Below are 8098 nucleotides of genomic sequence, written 5' to 3' on the forward strand. Positions count from 1 at the left end.
CTAGACGTGTTTAATATATTCAGCACATGCAATTGCGCCTCAAGCAGGGCAATAAGGCGATACTAGAACCTTTGTGCAACGGCATATATTTGTGAACATATATATGTATGTTCATACATACATATGTACATATGTATATATCTACTTATTCATACCCTGCAAAAAATGGGACTAATTCGGGATAATTCCGGGAGCAATCGCAAAAGAGCATGCGACTAATACCACTTTTGATCTCTTTATATGGAATGAACTGATCGCTTTTGTTCGGGCATGTCCTATGAAGAGACTAATTGTTCACCTTTATACCCGAACGGGTATAAAAAGCGACTAGTCACTTTTTAAAAATAAAAATTAAAATTTGCGCCAGCTGAGATTCGAACCAGGGTGCTCAGTTTTGTTAGGCGAATACTCGCTCTGTGTGCCAAATCCGCACATGAAATTTCATTGACTAAGAGCGTACATATCATTAAATCGTTAATAGTACCCGTTAGAGATGAGTTGGGGACTAATTTATCTCCAATTATACCCACAAGGGATGAGTCGAGACTAATTGACCTCCATTAGTACCCTTATGAGATTAGTTGGGACTAATTAATGCCCAATTGTACCCGATTGAGAGTAATCTCGGAATACTCTCTTTAGAGATTAGTCGCACAATTTTTTGCAGGGTACATATTTCAGCACAATAGGATGTGCCCATCATTTAAAGCTGGAAAATTTTGATCTGTTAAAAAGCCTAAACGCTGCTCTTACCTGAAAGATAAAAGACGAAAAAGTGAATTGTGAGCCAGGTTTTTTATGATAGTTTCATATGGGCCGATTTGCATAGAAATATAATTTTTATTTTCCTGTTTATTCTCATCAAAGTTGGATTATTGGATGCTTCCGGGTGCAGAATCTAAGCATGCATCCGGCTCTAGCAGCCAACGACTTCCGGTGTTTATAACAAGTAGCCCCTCGGTAGCAACCGAACACCTGCCCGGAAATAAGCTAATTACGAGTAGCCGAAACCCAAAAAATGTTCATGCCAGTATAAAATCATGTAACTTTTTTCTTTGCTGTAGCGGCAACTATGGTGTAGTGGTTAGCAGTGCGCGCTACCATTCCGAAGGTCCCAGGTTGTCCCACGCCTTGATCTAAAGAAAGAAATTAAATGTTAGGAAAGGAAAAGCAAACCATGCGACTCAAGAACACTTATCATTTGGGTAAGAGATGCTTGAGTGCATGATTTGTAGCTTCCGTTTATGTGCACAGCCAAAAGTACAAAATATGCATTGTATTTTAAGTCTCACTATGTGATGCGACCTTGGACAGGGTCTGGATGCGTGTTGGTGATTAATTAGGTTTAAGTTATATGTGCATAGCACAATGGAAGTGTTATGTACAGTAGATTAGTTATGTAGGTAGTTAGGTTTAGAATCTTATATAAATAAAGACGGCTACTCTGTTGCCGTGTGATTCTCTATTAGAAATTCGAGGGTTTCACTTCATAGCGGGCTGGTCATCCATAGTGCATTTTCAGGTAGCAAGCCTACGTTTGTAGCCAGGGCACGAGAGGAAGTTCTAGATATTACTCTCGTGAACAGCTGGGCTGATGATTTGATCTCGGACTGGAGAGTCCCTTCGGAGCCCTCGATGTCGGGTGACAGAATCATAAAGTTCTCCTTTGAGGCTTCTATGAACAGAGGTACACCTAGTAGGAATCCTAGGAAGACTGACTGGGTTAGTTATCATAACTCTTTAGAAACCAACCTAAGCACCATAAAGTTATCCGAAATGAGGAAGAGAGGGCTCTAATGCTACTGACAACCCAGTTCCCAGGAGCATTGGCTCCAGTAGCAGAAGAGAGTGACGTTTCCTATAGACCCGTTGCGGAGGACTGGGGTACAGCTGTCTGTTCACCTGGTCAACTGTGCGATGAGCTATTCGAGCCCTGCAAGACCCTTGGGGTAGACGATCTATGGCCGGTCCTACTTCAGAAAGAACTGGATTTCCTATCGCCGATCCTAACCAATGTTATGAGGGAAAGCCTGGCACTGGCATATCTCCCACAACTGAGGAGAAGGGCCAATGTCAAATTTATACCCAAAATTGGAAAAGAGACTACTCAGAGGCAAAATCCTTTCACCCGATCAGCCTAACATCGTTTGCTCTAAAGGCGATGTAGAAAATTCTAGACAACCTAATCAGAGCTACCACCCTGGCGACGTTACCGTAACACCATGGGCAACATGCCTATCGGGCCTGTAGATCAACGGACACTGCGCTGTTCCAGTTGTCAACTACCATACGGAGTGTAATTGAGGGGGGGGGGGGGGGTAAGGTCGAGCTTTGCGCATTCTTAGACATTGAAGGAACCTTCGACAACACCTCACATGAGGCAGTAGATCGAGCTCTAGAGAAGAGAAACATAGCCGCCCCGATTCGAAGGTGGATCGGAACAACGCTACGAACTGCAGAAACGGCAGTAGGAAACAAAATCTTACAGCTGAGAACAGGTAAAGGTTATCCTCAGAGGGGAGTATTGTTCCGCCCCCTATGTAGTATATTAGTAGATGAATTACTCGAGTTACTATCCAATAATGACATAACGTGCCAAGGATACACGGATGATATAGTAATTATAGCGAGGGGAAAATTTGAGAACAACCTCTGTGAAATAGTGTAAAGAACACTTACCCTAACGAAAAGATGGTGCGGCACGGTGGGCCTCAACATCAACCCCGCCAAAACCGCCCTCATTGAGTTTACCAAGAGAAGGAACCTCCAAGGCATGTACTCCAGAACACTGGGAGTTACAGAGCTAGAAATGTGCAATGAGGTAAAATATCTGGGAGTCATTCTTGACTCCAAAGTTTCATGGAAGAAACACATTGAGTACGCTGTCACAAAGGCCACACGGGCTCTAATGGTGTGTAGAAGACTGGCCGGCAAATCATGGGGATGCAGCCCCTACATCCTAAGGCGGATGTACACCATGATAGTCAGGCCAATAACTACATATGGAGCGTTGGCATGATCCGAGAGGACCACTCTTAACACAGTGAGGGCATCGGTCTCTAGACTCCAGTGGTTGGCGTGCACATGTATAACGGGTGCCATGCAAACCTGCCCCACCGCTGCCCATGAGGTCATTTTGGACCTGACGCCACCGCACATAGTTATAGAACAGATCGCCAAAAGCCATCCTCAACTTCTTGAAGGAGGGCACTCGCAGAGGGAAAGTGATCTCCAGCCGATTGGGAAATGAAATTAGATCTAAGATCCCTATCTCCCAGCTCAAAAGAGATGCCGTGAGTACAACGACAATCTTTGAGAAGAAATTCAGGAACGAAGTGGCAACAAAGCGACCTGGAATGAGACAATCTTAAAAACACCTTCAGCGCTCACACTCAAAGGTGGTTACAGATGGATCAATAACCGACGATGGGATAGCAACTGGAATATTTGGCTCTAGGGCTAAGATCTTCATCCCCTGGGAAACCCAGTATATTTCAAGCGGAGGTTTACGCCATAAGTCTTTGTGCGGAAATAATTCTGCGGAGACAAGCAAGACTGCAGCATATAGTTATCTGCAGCGATAGTCACGCTGCATTAAAACCCCTGGAAACCCTGGGGAAAAACAACACATTACAACTGGTGTGGGCCCCGGGCCACAAAGTCATACAGGGAAACGAGAAGGCTGACGGACTAGCAAGTGAGGCCGCAGCCACTCGACCTATAGGCCCGGAACCCTTCCTTGCATTGAGGCCTGATACAATCAAGGAGGAGCTAAGAAAAGAAGAGCGAAGGCTCATATGAGCACATTGGAAGCACACGCCTGGGCTAAGGCAGGCGAAAGAGCTTCTTGGAGGATATAATCCCAAAAGATCTAGGGAACTAATAACCCGTAAAAAGACTAACCTGAGACTCTTAACAGGAATGCTAACGAGGCACTGCAGACTGCGGCCCATATGCTTAACCTGGGGATCAGTGCAAACGATTTGTGTCGGTACTGCAACATGACACCAGAAATCCCGCGGCATCTCCTATTTGAAGGCGATGCGGTTGCGAGAAAAAGGATAACACACCTGGGAGGGATGTGGCCAGAGGTTACGCATATACACTCTCTACCTCACTCGAAATTGCTCGGACTCATTGGGACTGGACGATGTGTTATGATGAGCTCCGAGGGCACAATATACCTAAGGTCGCAGTGCACAGCCTCTAACAATCTATCTATATATCTATCTATCATTATTATTGTAGACAAATTTGAATGTAACTTTTATTTACCTACCTTTATCAGATTCGTGCACTCCTTTGCAAAGTTTCACGCCACTTGTATATAGATATAATGTCGCTGCGATTCAGGTGGGCAGCTTCAGATTGAGGATGACACACGGAAGTCATTCACTTTGTCTAAAACCTTTTTTGGTGTTATACGGTGCAGAGAAGACCTTCCCGTAGCCATATGTTCTTATCAATGTCGCTCTGTATAGCCTTATCAGCTTACCTAAGATCCCAATTTACCAGCTCTGAAACCACACTGGTATGAAATAATCAGTTGATTCTTCAACGCCGTCCGCCTTTAACATGGTCGATGGGCAATTTGGGATCTCCTGGATTAAGCAAAGTACAGGTTGTTGGGCGTGTACTTATTACTTATGTACAAATTGAATCCTAGCAGCTCTTTTATGTCTGCTTTAAATAACTCAGGCGGTGCTTTATTAGTTTCAAAACAAATATATTGATAGATGTGAGCAACATCCCTATACATTGGTCTGGGTTCTCCTGCGTCAAACGCGCTACTGCTGTCGCCATTCAAAAGCACTGAGAAGTGCTCCCTCCGTGTACCCAGTCTACAGTAATTTCCGGTACACCATCTTTCATTTAAGATTTTTTTTTTAAACTCATACCATTCTAATATACACATACAGTTGAGCATCTTTCATGAAATCTGCTATAGTTGTTTGCACGCGTGCACACAAAATGCTTACATATAAATTATTTTCTTTTGATATATCTGCAACTTAAAGGAATTAAGTGAGTATAGAGCGGCAAAGGAGGAGTTGCCTTCATATTTAAAAGACAATCGTGCAAAATTAAAAACAAAATTTGTCAGGGAAGATCGACCTATCTCGACAGCCAGTACGAAAACTCCCTATCTCAGAAAATGTTCCAACAACACCCTACTTTAGAATTTGGTTGAAGAACGCCCTATTTTAGAATTTGATTGAAAACTTTCCTATCTCATAGTTCGGTTTAAAATCGCCCTATCTCAGCTGCCGTCGTTTGAGATAGGGCGCTTATGAACCGAATTCTGAGATAGGGCGTTCTTCAATCTCATTGTGAAGTAGGGCGTTCTTGAAAAGTTTTCTGAGATAGGGCGTTTTCAAACTGGCTGCCGAGATAGGTCGATCTTCCACTCAGCCATCGATATGTCTGTATGTACATTAGGGTGTGTCCTTTTTGAGTATTTTTTTTCAACTAAAAAACATTAAGTGGTGCCTGTTCCTAACTTTCCATTTCCCATTTAAATAACATGGAAAACAATTTTTCTTTTTTCTTATTTTTGTAGCTTGACATTTAAGCATTGTAAAAATGAACTGAAAAGTTATTTAGCAGGAAATTGAACGCTCTACAAAAAAAGTTCTAATTAATTTTTTTGACAGAGTGAGCCATTCTGAAGATAATCAAACTTAAAGTTGCAAATGTGTGAAATTATGACTTTTATTTTATTAAACTAATACTGAAGACTTTTTTTATTTCATAACATTTTTTTTTAAATCAGAAAACTGGTTTTTGTGCTCTCATATTTTTAGAAAGCTAGAATAAAAAAAATTACGTCTTAGATATTATTTTATTATTTGATTAACTGTTAAACAAAAGTAATTATAACATGGTTCAGTAAAATTATTATTTTATAGATTAAAACAAACTTTTCAACAATTAGAATACTAAAATTTTAAAACTTAATAGAAGTTATAATATCTTATCTGAATTAAATGATGTAACTATATTTGTTGACGAGTTTTTTTATTACAATTTTAATATTTTCGTTGGTGCTCTTTTGCCACTTGTAATAAATATTGAAATTGTTCCTTATCTTTAATTGGGCATCTATTATATTCTTCTACTAATGCGACGCCACGTTCTGCAACGTCATTGACAACTTTCAATTTTTCGAAAAACTCCAAGCGAGAATTACAGAATTTGAGGTAAACCAAGCCTTTTTTTTTGGAGAACAAAACAACAAAAATACAAAGTTCTCTGAGATTGCTGTTAGTTCTAGTGCCGAGCTGTTAATTTAAATTCATTCCTAAACAATAATATTTTCAAACTATTAATAGCTTTTGCCATCCACCTCGCATGGTGCATAGCACCAGGACGTTTGAAATGAGTTATCTGATTTGGAGTGTCATCGAGAAAGATCAAAGATATTCCAGGAGTTCCTTATAATCATCCCGGGGATGAGAAATCTAATAACATAGATAAAATTTATTATTATAATTTATGGAACGCATACAAAAGTAAAATTACGAATTAGACTGATCAGTGGTATCCCACTTTTTTGAAAATATCGAAAAATTGGTAAATTTGAACCAGAAGTAACAGGGCAATAATTTTCAAAAACTGCCAGCAAATAACTTCTAGAATATGATGACACCATGGAAGATGAACTAGTTCTCGCTGTAAGATTCTCTCGATTTGAACACACGTTCCGTTGAATTTACCCGATTAAATAATAAACTAGCGGTACCCCGGTGTGCTTCTCTACACCAAATATTGAAAAATGAATGAAAAATCCTAGAAATTTTCTATATGAAAATTTATCATTTGTTTTATTTCAAAATTCTTGATTCTTTATTTTAAATCTTAATCCAACACATTTGGATATACAACATTTTTTTGTTTTTCCATCTTGGGTATGAATAAAAAAATAATTTGAAATGCCAACTCTTGAACAGGCCACGTATAGCTACCAATTCCAGTAATCTACCACATATATTTCAAGAGATATACAACATAAAAATTTTAGTTAGTATGGGAGGTGCCACACCCCCTTTTACGAATTCGGGAAAACTTCATATAAACCATCTGCATGATAGTCTGAATATGCCGAATAAATTTGGTGGAATTCGGTGAAGCCGTTCTCAAGTTACAAGCTCACACCGTGTACTTATTTTTATACATAAGAAGATACATATGCCACGCCCCCTTTTCCAAATTTGGGCAAACTCCACATAAAATATCTGCATGATGGCCCGAATATGCTATATAAAATTGGTTGAATTCGGTGTAGCCGTTCTCAAGTTATAATCTAACTCATTAATTTTCATATATAAAATAGGGGCGCCACGCCCCCTTTTCCGAATTCAAGAAAACTTCACATAGACCATCTGCATTATAGCCCGAATATGCCGCATAAATTTGGTTAAATTCGGTGAAGCCCTTCTCAAGTTATATGGTCACACCAAAAACGCTCACTTATTTTTATATTTTAGTTAGTATGGGTGGTACCACGCCCCCTTTTCCGAATTCGGGAAAACTTCGCATAAACCATCTGCATGATAGATCGAATTTGGTTGAATTTGGTGAAGCCGTTCTCATCCAATGAGGTCACACCAAAAACGTGCACTTATTTTTATATATAAGATTATGATTTTTAAGTTTGAAATAACTTCTCTGCGGCAATAACGCGGCCAATTTTCCGTTAAGGACTAGTACTTCACTGGTTAAAATTTGACTGGTCAGAAATGGACATTTGCTTGCATAGAAAATGACAGCCTTCGACTAGTCCCCAAGGAACCGGCCTAGAGATAGACGAAAAGTACAGTTTGGCAGTGACAGGGTGGTGTTGTCTTGCAATTCAATAAGAACACCACCCTGTAAATGTCCCAATCGCTTGGTCTGGCCGTGATGCAAAGTGAAAATTTGAACACACATTTGCATGCGTGGCTGTAGCTCACGCGCTGAGATGCGTGCCACTATTTGTTAGCTTTCAGGAGGGTCCGGGTTCAAATGCCGTCAGAAGCAACATGGTTATAAAATGATAAAAATTTTTTTTTTTTGTGTTTCCAAATTATGAAAAGCATCTGCGAAGTGCAGAACGCAA

This window comes from Rhagoletis pomonella, unplaced genomic scaffold (genome assembly GCF_013731165.1).
Source record: "Rhagoletis pomonella isolate Grant_MI unplaced genomic scaffold, Rhpom_1.0 Rhpom_scaffold_00005, whole genome shotgun sequence".
Classification (NCBI taxonomy): Eukaryota; Metazoa; Arthropoda; class Insecta; order Diptera; family Tephritidae; genus Rhagoletis; species Rhagoletis pomonella.